Raw genomic sequence first — 14,055 nt, forward strand, 5'->3', positions numbered from 1 at the left:
CCAGAAAAGTTTTCTCTACGCAAGAGAAAGGCTGAGTCTGAGATAGTCCCGTGTACCATTCCATAAGAATCCATGTGTTTCTACTGCCAAAAGAAGGGGCATTGGTTACGAAGTTGCCCTGACTACCTGAGAGATCTAAGAGATGGGAGAGTCAAGATGTATGACTCTGCTTCAGGAAATATCCACTATCTAACTCCATTAAGTTCCTATTTGGAGATTCTTAATACATGATGTGATAAGATTACATTTCGATGTTTTGAAGGATCAAAGAAAGGAAAGGAAGCTTAAAGGAAGGAGCAAGCTGAGTCTGATCGCGAAGAAATGGATTTTGATAGCATGATTCAAGGATCAGATATTTAAGCTACTACTTTAGAGTTAGGATAAATTTCTAAGTAATATTTACATAGTTTTCATTTGTAATCGCATTGTAAGGACAATATTTTTCCACAATAAAATAAATTTTGATTTATCTTATTTATGTTTCCTTACGATGAATTTTATGAAAATTGGTGTTTGAATGGTTCTATTGTTAGCAATATTGTGAATAGATTTGATTCTTAGTTATGTTATTTGTGGTAATGTCAGAAATTTACCAAATGAGGAAAGATTCTCATCGACCAAGTTTCAATTGGACAGAAACTTGGAATCATGCAACTGGTATTGTGTGACGAATGAGAACCTTCGTATTTGGAAAATTGAGACTAATTCCTTGTTCACATAAGAATGTGAGTCAAGTGAAGGATAATGAGATCTGGTACACAATGTTGTGCACTAGTCAAGTCCACCACAAAGAACGATAAAATGTTCGTCATGATTTGCTAAAAGATTAGTAAATATGATTATACTTAAAAGATTAAGTATGTTTCTGAATCATTGAAAAGTTTCAATGAATGGCAGAACGAATAAGAAGAATCATTTAGGCAGAAAGATAAAAGTTTCTCCAATCTAAGAAGAAGGGAGAGTACTTTTGTATCATGTTTATGATCGTCTTAAGAACCATATTACAATTCATCATCTAAGGACACCTTAGTGCACTAGTATGGCTAAGAAGAGGAGTCGAGAATTGTCAAAATGGGTTAAGTCAATAAGATGAATCATACTTCGTTCCAAAATCAAGTTTTAGAGTCGTACTCCAGAATTGTGATTTGAGTGACATAATCTTAAGAAATTTAACACACTCATCAAATGTGAAGTAGGAAAATGTTTTCTTGCTCTTGCACATTTGAAATTGGTAAGTTGTGATGTCTTGGATAAGACAAAGACCAACTAATACCAAATTGTGTGTAGGTTTGTCTTGATAAAGACACACACTGACTCTTGAATATTTGTTTTGTCAAGAAATGGTTCTTGATAAGAGACTCTTATATGTCAAGAGGTCAGTGGGAGTCTAAAGATCTTGAGAAGTTTCAAGAACAAATCAAGAAGTAAGCCTATTAAACACCAGCACACGACTTGAGGATTGTAACCTATCGTGTTGACAAAATTTTATTTCTGTGTCAATCTAGTTGAGTGATTATGCATATGAGTTCTAAGAGTTCTCAATTGAATGCATAAGGGCAAACACCTTGATCAATTAAAGTACATTGACTGGCATAGGTGAGCTGCTAAATAACTTGGAAGCAATGGTGGGACCCTTGATGGCAAGAAATTAAGAATGAACAAGTTCTGTCCATAAGAGTTTGAATTTGTCACAAACATTATCTTACGATTATGCTTATGACAAATTTGCATGGATAGGAACACATGCACCATAAAATCTAAGTGTCATAAGGTTTCTCTCCTTCATGAAAATGATTGTGAGGAAACGCTTTCACTAAGAGAGATTTTAAGGAGATAGCGATTATGTAAATTGCATTCTCAAATTCGATTATGATTACGCCATCCCTCTTTATAGTTCGAATTGTGAGATTTGGCAATTAGTGTGAACATTTGGGACTTAGTAATATAAGTTCTGAATTAGTTTAGACACACATGTGAGCTATCTAAGGAAAGGTGTGTGAATTTTTTGAAAAAACTTAGATAAAGGCTTATCGAAGCACATCGTATTGGAAATATGAACTTTGGAAAGTCAATATGTATTGTCTTTTAGAAGTCCAACTGTTTTCTAAATACGTGTCAAAGCTAGTGGGAGCATAAATGTTATGCTGGTATGGATATAATCATCATGTTAGTGGGAGCATGATTATTATTGCAAGTTAGCAATATTAATTATAGAAAACAAAAGTTTCACTTTGCAAAGTTGCATAGGTTGAAAAGTTGTTTTGCTATAATTAAGGGAGAGAATATTATACTTCGTTTCAAATCTAAAGGTTTAGATCGATAAATTTTAATCAAATTTAGTCAAAAAGATATATGAATGTTATGTTGAAAGGATTCAACGTGAGAGAATTCTATATATGGAAATAATTGTTGCGTTCTCACACTCGATTATGATTACGGCATCCCTCTTCATAGTTCGAATCGTGAGAACGTGGAAAATAGAAATAGAAATATTATAGCAAAAAACTGGTAAAGTATCATGTCGTTGTAATATTCGACCATTCTAATATTTTCCAAATGCCTAGGGCATTAAGAGGGAAAGAGGACTAGAATCGGATTTGACTGAATTAGTTAAACAACTGTCAAAGAGAATCTAAGGTTCGCCAAGGATTGGTCACTTGTGGACAGTTAGAAGTATAGTCATGGATGGACCATATTGACATTATTATGAATAGATAAGATTCTATTTAAAATAAGTTGTCATATGGAAAATATGGAAATGTTTCCATATTGGGAGTTGGACGTTAAGAGTTTATGTCTAGATTAGAAAAACTTTTATGCAAGAAGGATGTTCAAAGGAATGTACTTTGAATGTGAGACTTCATGTTTATGGAATTGTAACAATCTCCAATAGAGCATTTTGTAATTTCATTGGTCGAGTCTTGGTGACTTTTGTGCCGTGACATTACGAAAGGATCGTTGCATAAAATGTTAGAATCTAACATATTCTATAAGTGGCAAGAATTTGGTAATGTTACACTTGTGGTAAGGATTGGGAATTGTAAAATGAGTGTGATTGAAAATGTTATTCAATTATACTATTTCACAGAGTAAGGACCATAAGTAAACATAGTGTGCATGCTAAGAGCATGGGACAATTGTCGTTATAATTCAAGTAAGAAGTTGATTACCCGAAACAACAAATAATGAGTAATCAATATGGTGATTAAATAAAAGTGTTTTATCTATACTCAAAACTTTGGGGCCATATAAGATTAGTATTATTCTTGTGTTTCAATTTGCATGTTTTGACTTCCTGAATAATAAGATTATTCGAACGTTCCACAGTCGCTCATACTTTGGGAGTAGGTATGAAAGAAGATTGTCATGAATTGGTGTGTAGATTGTCTAAAGTGTATTAGACATAGCAAAAGTTTGCTACAACGTTCATGAGTGCTTACGAATATGATTTGAGCATTGGATTAAACCCATGCTCACTTGGATCGCTTCATGGATTTTATCACGAGTGATTGGTGAGACGATAATATCTTATATTCTTGAAACCGAGATGTGTGAGTTGTATCTTGCGAGTTGGTTACACATTGATAATATGTAAACGCACCGATAACTTGGTGTTATAAAACGTATTGTTATGTGTGAGTCGGTGAGTAAGTGCAAGCGAGCATTGAGTTGAAGTTTATCCGTTCCTTTTACCCAAAGTGGGGTAAAAGCGATATCTGTGGGCCCCTCGATGATCTAGTGATGACACCCTAAGCGCTTGGCCAAGCCGGGACTAAGTTGATGTGTTCAATTGTAGTCTGTTGTCAGTCGTCATAAATCGGAAGTCGGGAAACAATATATAGACAGAGAGAATGATTTAAATCCATGTCTCAGTCTATACGATATCAAGAATGGAGGAATATATGATCCCTTATCTAAAGGACACGCTTCTGATATGATCAGAGTTGACAGCGGCTTTTGAAAGCTACGATTGCGGATCAGGATCTGAAGTCATACGCAAAATAATTATTAGACTTATCCAAGTGGGAGACTGTTGGATTAGTGTCTAAGTCCATAACTATTTTGGTATGTACTTGACCCGATGGTGCATGGTCCTTTTGGGTTGCCTTCACCAAAGCAACTTGATAGGATGAATTATAGAGAGAGAGGATTAATTATGATTTATTAATATATTATGAGAATAGTATATTAAAGGAGAAATCATATTGTTTAATTAATATTAGTCAATAATTAATTAAGAATTAATTTTGTGGCTAAAAGAGATTAATTAAACTTGGGGGACTAGAACTATTAATTGTGTGATAGTTCAATATTGGGCTAATGGACTCCATATTAGAGGGGTTGACGAATTCTATGGGGAAACCCATTAGAAATCGTCCAAGGCCTCTAAGGAGGGAGTTCATGGGCTGCTTAGGGCCTAAGCAGTCAAATTAGGGTTTCCTTGTTAGATAACCCTAATAACCTCACTATTTAAGGACTCCTAGGGCACCAAAAACGTGGCTAAGAGTTTCCTTAGGGTTTCTAGACGTTTTTGGGTGCCTCCTCTCTTCTCCTTCTTCATACTCTTTCTCCTGGTGTTTGTGAGCCATTAGAGGAGTGACACTTGTGACTCTAAGCTTTCAGAAGTCAATTACAAGAAGGAATAGATTGTTATTACTACATAACAATCAAAGGTAAGATCTAACCCTATTCTTATGTTAATATCGATTATCACATGCTAGATCTAGGGTTTATGGCTTTGGATGATTATTGCATGTTCATTAGACAAACTAGATCCAAAGCTTTAGGGTTTGCATTTACACCATAGGAATGTTGTAGTGCTCAAAACCCATCAGTATGGGCCCGTACTACTGAAAGCAGAGGATCCGTACTCGAATCAAGGAAGGCTGAGATGAGACCAGGAAACTTGTAGTAGTAGCGATCCCTCGAGATATATATGTATTCCTGACATTGTCATTATGTGTTTTCAGAATGGTGGTTTTACGCCCTAGACCAGCAGTCAGCAGTTCAGGTGCCGGTGAGGGATCGGGATCAGGCTCGGGGGCCGAGCATTTGGATGAGCAGACTAGGGGGTTTCTCTCCTCAGAGGTTACTCGCATCATACTCGACCATACTCCTGTAATCTTCGGTTCGATCAAGGAGGGTATTTTGGAGCTGATGGACGAGAAGTTGAGCACATTCTGTGCTGAGGTGGCGGCCATGATGGGGTCGCGCACCCTCACTTTCAGGGAGTTCAGAGCATGTGGAGCTCCTGACTACCATGGGGCGCGAGATCCCATTGCGAGTACCAGGTGGTTGGCGGATGTCGCCAATGCATTCCGCACCGGTAGATGTCCCGAGGGGGATAAGGTCAGACTAGCATCCTGTCTCCTAAAGGACAGGGCACGAGATTGGTGGGAGGAGATCGGACATGTCATGGGAGATGACGCAGCTCTCGATGTGATGACCTGGACCGATTTCACTACCAGGTTCAGAGCCGAGTTTGCACCGGTTATCGAGGTGCAGCAGTTAGCAAGGGAGTTTCAGGATCTTACTCAGACTACTGAGACTGTGGCAGAGATTACCGCCAAGTTCAGGGAGAAAGCTCTTCTCGTTCCTCAGTATGCGGCTGATGAGGAGATGAAGAAGGCTCGTTATCATGAAATGTTGAGGAGTGATATCAGACAGTTTGTGAGCCGGTCCAGCTGTAAAACGCTGGATGACATGATTGTGAGGGCTCATGAGAGAGAGAGAGATATTTGGAGATGGAGAAGAAGAGGAAGCCAGAGGCGGCATCTGGCACAGGGAGTTTGGGCAAAAAGCCCAAGGTATCGGATCACGGATCCAGAGGACAGCAGAGCCACAATAGGTGTGGCAAGTGTGGGAAATTGCACGATGGGGCATGCAAGGCAGGGATCTCCGGCTGCTACAAGTGCGGTCGGACCGGGCATATGAGTAGAGATTATACAGCCACCACCACCACGGCAGCTGATCCGATTTGCTTCCATTGCAATCAGAGGGGACATAAAAAGTCCCAGTTCCCGAGTTTAGCAGCAGCAGGGAAGGTGGCAGCACCTGCCCCTGCTACTTTGAGGATTACAGACGGCCGTCAGGGTCGGACTGAGGCGCCAGTGGCGAAGAGTAGAGCTTTCCAGATGACAGCAGAGGAGGCGCGTGCGACTCCCGATGTGGTGACGGGTATGTATTTTCCTCTTATCTCTGTATTTAATATTGATTATTTCTCATGATTATGTGTTTGTATTCAGGGTCGTTCTTAGTGAACGGCACTTCAGCTACAATATTGTTTGATTCGGGGGCCACCCGATCGTTTGTCTCGCTTGCGCTTAGCAAGCGGTTTAGCAGAGCTCCGGGGGAGCTGGACCGTCCACTTGAGGTTGAGATAGCTGATGACAGGACCGTCAGGGTCGCGAGGGTACATAGGGGGTGTTCGCTGCGGTTATTTGATGAGCAGTTTTCAGTAGATCTGGTTCTTATTCCTCTGCGAGGGAATAAGGTCATAGTGGGTATGGATTGGTTGAGCCCCAATGGGGCAGTGATTGATTGTGAACTGCAGTTAGTGAGGGTTCGCACTCCTAGTGGGGGAGAGTTAGTGATTCAGGGCGAGAGGCCACAACGCGGACCGATTCTGTGTTCAGCAGCGAGAGTGAGGCGCTACTTTCAGCAGGGTTGCGCGGGATACGTCGCCTATGTTTTAGATGCCCGAGAGAAGGGCAAGGCGACAGTTGACGATGTACCGGTAGTACACGAGTACCCGGATGTATTCCCAAAGGATTTTCCTGGGATACCTCCTGAGAGGCAGGTTGAGTTCAGGATTGACCTGGTTCCTGGTGCGGCTCCAATAGCCAAGGCACCATACCGATTGGCTCCTCCCGAGATGCAGGAGTTGTCTACGCAGCTGTAGGAGCTACTAGACAAGGGTTTTATCAGACCGAGCAGTTTGCCATGGGGAGCCCCGATCCTGTTTGTGAAGAAGAAGGACGGGTCGCACCGTATGTGTATTGATTACCGGGAGCTGAATAAGGTAACGGTGAAGAACCGTTACCCACTCCCGAGGATAGATGATTTGTTCGATCAGCTGCAGGGGGCATCTTGGTTTTCCAAGACTGATCTACGGTCCGGATATCACCAGATGCGTGTCAGAGATGATGATGTTGGATTAGGTGTCTAAGCCCATAACTATAATTGGTATGTACTTGAATTGATAGCAGCACAGTCCTTTTGGGTTGCCCTCAACCTAGCAACTGGACAAGGAAATTATGAAAGGAGAGATATTAATTTATAAGATTAATAAATTAATATATATATAAATGATTTATTAATATGTTAATGGATTAATATATTAATTAGAAATCATTATATTTAATTAATTGTTAGCCAGAAATTAATCAGAATTGATTTTGGGGTTAAAAGAATTAATTATAAGGTGCAGGGACTAGTTTGCAATTATCTAATAGTTGAGTGGAAGGCTCTAGAACCCCCTTGGAAGAGGGTGGACGAAATCTTTAGGGGAAACCCTAATAATTTCGTCCATAGGGGCTTGGATAAGGCCCTTGGGTTTGCTTAGGCCCTAAGCAAAGGATAACTAGGGTTTCCCTTAAACCCTAGATCCCTCAGCTATATAAGGAGCCTCCTGGTTCATGTTTTTGGTCACTTTTTCTTTTGAAGAAACCCTAAGGCCGAGATTTTGCATACTCCCTCTCCCCTCTCTCTTCTACTTTCCTTCTTGCTAGTCATTGGGTGTGATTCCATTAGAGGCATTACACTTGTGGTGCTAAAGCTTCCAAGAAGATCAAGATCAAGATCAAGGGAATATCAATTGTTTGCTATAACAATTGAAAGGTATGTAAACCCTAAACCCTAGTTTGTTAATTTCGAAATTAGCCTCTCTCCTCTAGGGTTCTAGTTTTGCAATTCAAAGTTGTATGTTCAATAGTTAAAACATAGATCCAAAGTAGGTTGCATGTGAACTTAGGAATTGTTTTCTAGTTTATTTGTTGTACCTAAAACCCATCAGTGGTATCAGAGCCATTGTTGTTTTAAATTGAATTGCTACAATTGTTGAATTGCAAATTAGGGTTTATAGCTATTAAACCCTAAAGGCCAAAATTTTCGATTTCTAGGGTTTTGGATCAAAGGGTTTTTTCGAAAACCCTAGCCTCCAAAGAACCCTAATAGAAATTAGGGTTAGGGTTTTGAAAACCCTAGCCTCCTCCCTTGTAAATTTCGAAATTTGCTTAGAAGTTTTAGGGTTTCTTGTTTTGGATAATTGTTGCTTAATTAGATTAATTGGATAATTATCCTTACCCTATTTTTCGAAATTTAGAGGGATAAGGATTAGGATTAAATTAATGGATTAATTTAATTAGATAATCCTTACAAGATTTAATAATTTGATTAATAGTTAATTAAAAGATAAATATTAAATCTAGTTAATTGGTTTATTTAAATTTAAATTTAATAGCTTAAATTTCGAAATTCATAAACCCTTGAAGTTTTAAAATGTTTTAAAACACACCTTATATATATATATATTATAATTAAAAGTTTAATATTATATATGTATAAGAACATGGTCAGTCAAATCGCTAGTATGCCTCATTCACGAAGCTAATCTATAAGGGGGGTATAAGGAAACTGCCTATAAAATGGTAGTTGAATGGGTGTCCACTCTCACCCACCGCTTCCTTGATTAGTGGAGGGTCGTTAGCATAACGGATTTGATAGGACAACTACTTCTCATTAAAAGTATAATGATATTAAAGAAAGTACTAGAACATTATTTTCAAAATCCCAACTCTAGTTACTTTAGGAAAAATGTGAAAAGTATGCTAATCCATGAAATTGCACATTATGCTTTATTGGTCGTTAGTGGAGCGTGTGTGGTTAACCAGCACACTAAAAGGCACTAATAAAGAGTAGTAATGGGTATCTCATAATTGTCATTTTGATGGAGCGTGTGTGGTTTACCAGCACATCAATAGTTAATGATAAAGACAATGAGGTTACCAAGCACATTTGCATGGTTATTCACATCCTGTTTGTGATCCTCGGCATCCCAGTCACAAATAGAAGAGCATAATCTGAGATTAAAACATGGCATTGAATAGTTTCAATGTATCTCAAAAGAATTAGGAATTTCACTTCGTTTGTTTCGTCTAATGGTGGAATTGGTGAATCGTCATTCACCTACCTTTATGAAATTTGCACTTGGATCTCGGCATCCCATTTCTAAGTTGTGAATCTTCATAGTTGGATCCTAACCTTGATATTATATCTTTGGGTTATTCTATTAAGGTATCTTGAAATCTAACTAAAACTTTCTTTCCTTTCAGATGTCTACTCCTGGAAACACTTCTGCTTCATCCTCCTCCAACCAGAACTTCTCTTTGCTCAATATCTGCTCCAAAGTCGTTATGGATGGCTCAAACTATAACGATTGGATGCGCAACATCAAGATGGCTCTTCGTTTCGAGAACAAAGAATATGTTCTTGAAAAGGAGCTCAAAGAGCTTGATGAGAATGAAGCTACTCCTGAAGATCTTGCTGCCTACAAGAAACATTACGATGATGCTACCAAAGTGGCATGCATCATGGTGGCAACTATGTCCCCAGAACTGCAGAGGTACTATGAGGACTACTGGCCTTTCGAGATGAACAAGGACCTTATGGAAAAGTACCATAAGCAACCTCGTCAAGAAAAGTTCGAAGTAGTCAAGTCACTCATGGCTTGCAAGATGAAGGATGGGGAGTCGGTAGTGTCACATGTGCAAAGAATGCAACGCTACATAGAGCGTTTGGTCAAGCTCAATATTCACTTTGATGAGGAATTGGCCATTGACATGGTCTTGAACTCACTTCCTGAATGTTATGGTCAGTTTATTCTAACTTACCATTTGAACAATACTGAGCAGACCTTGGCCCAATTGCACAACTTGTTGCAGACAGCTGAGGCAGGGATGAAGGGTAAAAGTATACCCTCCACACCTACGAGTGCCCCTGTTTTGGCTATTGGACAGGGAAAGGGGAAAAAGAGGAAAGGTCCTCCCAAGCAAAACTGGAAGAGCAAGGCTCAAGCTGGGTCATCTAGTAATGGCCCAAAGGCTAAGCCCAATGGTTCCACTCCCCATGTTTCTGATCCAAAAGAGGCAGTTTGCTTTTACTGCAACCAAAAGGGGCATTGGAAGAGATCTTGCCCACAATATCTGCAAGATATCAAGGATGGCAAAGTGAAGCCATCTTCGGCAGGTATTTACACTATTTCTGCTAATAACTCATTATCTTCTCGTTCATGGGTCCTTGATACAGGATGTGGTTTTCATATCTGTTCTGATTTGCAGGGTCTAAAGGAAAGTGAGGAGATAGAGCGAGGAAGGATAAACCTGATCATGTGAAACAGAAAGTCTTCACCAGTAACCAAGATCGGAGTTTATCAGCTTCTGCTTAGTAATGATGTTAGATTAGATTTAATAAATTGTTGCTATTCGTCTGAGATGACGAGAAACATTATTTCATTTCATGCATTGTTCAGACAAGGTTTTACATATTCTTTTAATGATTTGAATGGTTCAATTTCTGTTTATAAGAATGGTGTTTTTATGTTTGAAGCTTTGCCTTGTAATGGTGTGTATGAAACAGTGACTTGTGTTGATAGCCTAGGAAATAGTGTACTTAATATTGACTTGTCTAATAGTGTAGACAAGGCATGCTTGTGGCATTGTCGTCTTGGACACATTAACAAGAAACGCATAGCCCAACTCCAAAAGGATGGAGTGTTGGAATCATTTGACCTAAAGTCAGATGATATGTGTGAGTCTTGTCTTTTGGGAAAGATGACAAAATCACCATTCACAGGGTCTTGTGAAAGAGGTGAAGGTCTGTTGGATCTCATACACACGGATGTGTGTGGACCCTTCAGATCAACTACAAGAGATGCTAATCGATTCTATGTGACTTTCACTGACGATTATAGCAGATATGGATATATCTACTTGATCAAGCATAAGTCAGAAACTTTTGAAAAGTTCAAAGAGTTTAAGCATGAAGTCGAAAATCAATTGGGCAGAAAGATAAAGATACTTAGATCCGATAGAGGCGGGGAGTATCTTAGTATCGAGTTTAACGACTATCTGAAAGAATGTGGGATAGTCTCACAATTGACTCCTCCTAGGACACCACAGTTAAATGGTGTAGCTGAGAGGCGCAATCGAACCTTGTTAGACATGGTTCGTTCTATGATGAGTCGGGCTTCGCTTCCTATTCACTTCTGGGGGTATGCCTTAGAGACAGCCGCCCACATCCTCAATCTTGTCCCTACAAAGAAGGTTGCCAAAACACCTCACGAAATGTGGACAGGGAAAGTTCCCTCGTTAGCACATATTAAAGTCTGGGGTTGTGAAGCTTTCGTAAGACGAGAGACTCACGACAAGCTAGCAGCTAGAAGTGAGAAATGTGTTTTCATTGGTTACCCAAAGCAGTCTTTTGGATATTTGTTCTACAGGCCTAGTGAAAACGTGATCTTTGTAGCACGAAGAGGAGTCTTTCTTGAAAGAGAGCTCATATTCAAAGAGGACAGTGGGAGCACTATTGACCTTGAAGAAATTCAAGAGTCAGCCAATGAGGGAACCTTAGATGACACTAGCACTCAACCAGAGGAAACAGTTCCTGTTGAACCAATTGATAACTCATTACCTCTTAGAAGATCCACTAGGGTAAGTGTGCCACCTGAGTTGTATGGTTTTCATATTACTTCAGATGGTGACACATTCATAAGTGACAGAACACTGGTAAACTTAGATGAACCAGTCACTTATAAGGAAGCAATGGCAGGCCCAGAGGCTTCCAAGTGGAAAGAGGCAATGGACAGCGAGATTAAGTCCATGTATGACAACCAAGTTTGGAATTTGGTTGATAGTGCACCAGGTCGCAAGACAGTTGGGTGCAAATGGATCTTCAAGAAGAAGACAGACATGGATGGAAATGTGCACACATTCAAGGCTCGACTGGTTGCAAAAGGTTTCACTCAAACCCCAGGGGTTGACTATGATGAGACCTTCTCACCAGTAGCTAAGATTAAATCTATTAGGATATTGCTCGCCATAGCTGCCTTTCATGATTATGAAATCTGGCAAATGGATGTCAAAACTGCTTTCCTTAATGGGAAGTTGGCTGAAGATGTTTACATGAGTCAGCCAGAGGGTTTTGTTGATGCAAAGTTCCCCAATAGAGTGTGCAAGCTTGAGAAATCCATTTATGGATTGAAACAAGCATCTCGCAGTTGGAATCTTTGCTTCAATGAGAAAGTCAAAGAGTTTGGTTTCTCTAGAAGTGAAGATGAGTTTTGTGTGTATATCAAGGCTAGTGGGAGTATAGTAACTTTTCTGGTGTTATATGTCGATGACATATTACTCATTGGTAACGATGTTCCAACCTTGAAAGAAGTTAAGTCTTGGCTTGGAAAGTGTTTTGCCATGAAAGACCTTGGAGAAGCTGCCTATATTCTTGGGATTAGAATATTGAGAGATAGAAAGAAGAGACTAATTGGACTTAGTCAGAGCACATACTTGGATAAGGTACTAAAGAGGTTTAGTATGGAAAACTCCAAGAAGGGAGAGCTACCTATCCAGAGCAATACCAAATTGAGTAAGACTCAATGCCCGAGTACAGATGTTGAAATAGATGACATGAGTCGTGTACCTTATGCTTCCGCTGTCGGATCGATCATGTACGCTATGACATGTACTCGCCCTGATGTGGCATTTGCTTTAAGCATGGTCAGTCGCTATCAGGGAAACCCAGGTAGAGCTCATTGGGTAGCAGTTAAGAATATACTCAAGTATTTGCGAAGGACAAAGGACTGGGTCCTTGTGCTTGGTGGCAGTGATACTTTGAGAGTAGATGGTTACAGTGATGCCAGCTTTCAGACGGATAGAGATAACTTCCGTTCTCAGTCAGGCTGGGTGTTTTTACTGAATGGAGGAGCAGTTACTTGGAAGAGTTCCAAGCAAAATACGGTGGCTGATTCTACTTGTGAATCAGAGTACATAGCAGCAAGTGAAGCGTCGAAAGAAGCAGCTTGGTTGAGGAACTTCATCGGGGATCTCGGAGTTGTTCCAACCATCCAGGAGCCTATGGAACTGTTCTGCGATAATGAAGGAGCGGTTGCCTTGACAAAGGAACCAAGAGATCATGGTAAGACCAGACATATCGACAGAAAGTACCATTTCATCAGACATAGAGTAGAAGAAGGCCATCTTATAGTAAAGAGGGTGTCATCTGAAGATAACCCAGCAGATCCTCTCACAAAGGGTCTGAGTAGGGCTAAGCATATTCAGCATGCTCGGAGCATAGGACTGAAAGATGATATTAGTTTTAGTAGTTAGATTAGTTTTTGAAACTTGTAACAAAGTAAATGTAATTGACTTTTGGTGATTAAATAATAAAGTATTATTTATAAGTTTGGCTACTACCTTTTGTCGATTGTTTATTATTGTGTTTCATTTTTGCATGTTTTACTTCCTGAATAATGAGATTATTCAAACTCCACAGTCGCTCGTACTCTTGGAAGTAAGTAGTGAATTAAGACTGTCATGAATTGGATTGCAGATTGTCTAAGGATAGACATGGCAATAGAATTGCTGCAATGTTCATGAGTACTCAGAAATTGAGATTTGAGTATTGGATAAACCCTCGCTCAGAGTATCACTTCATGGAATTCATCACGAGTAATACTGAGACGGTAATATCTTATAATCTTGAAACGAAGATTTATGAGTTGTAATTTACAAGTCGGTTGTGCATTGGTGATACGAAAACGCATCAGTAACTTGGTGTTATAAAACGTATTGTCATGCACAATTTGATGAGTAAAAGATACAAGCATATGAGTCAACGTTTATTCGTTCCTTTTGCCCTATCAGGAAAAGCGATATATGTGGGCCCCTCGATGATTTGGTGTTGACTTATGTGCTGGGCCCAGCCAGGACTGAATTGATGTGTTCGATTAGAAGTCCTTCATCATCACAAATCAGGAATCGGGAAACATAGATTCTGGACAAA

The sequence above is a fragment of the Lactuca virosa genome, chromosome 1, assembly GCF_052849685.1.
Source record: "Lactuca virosa cultivar CGN04683 chromosome 1, Lactuca_virosa_CGN04683_v6, whole genome shotgun sequence".
Taxonomy (NCBI): Eukaryota; Viridiplantae; Streptophyta; class Magnoliopsida; order Asterales; family Asteraceae; genus Lactuca; species Lactuca virosa.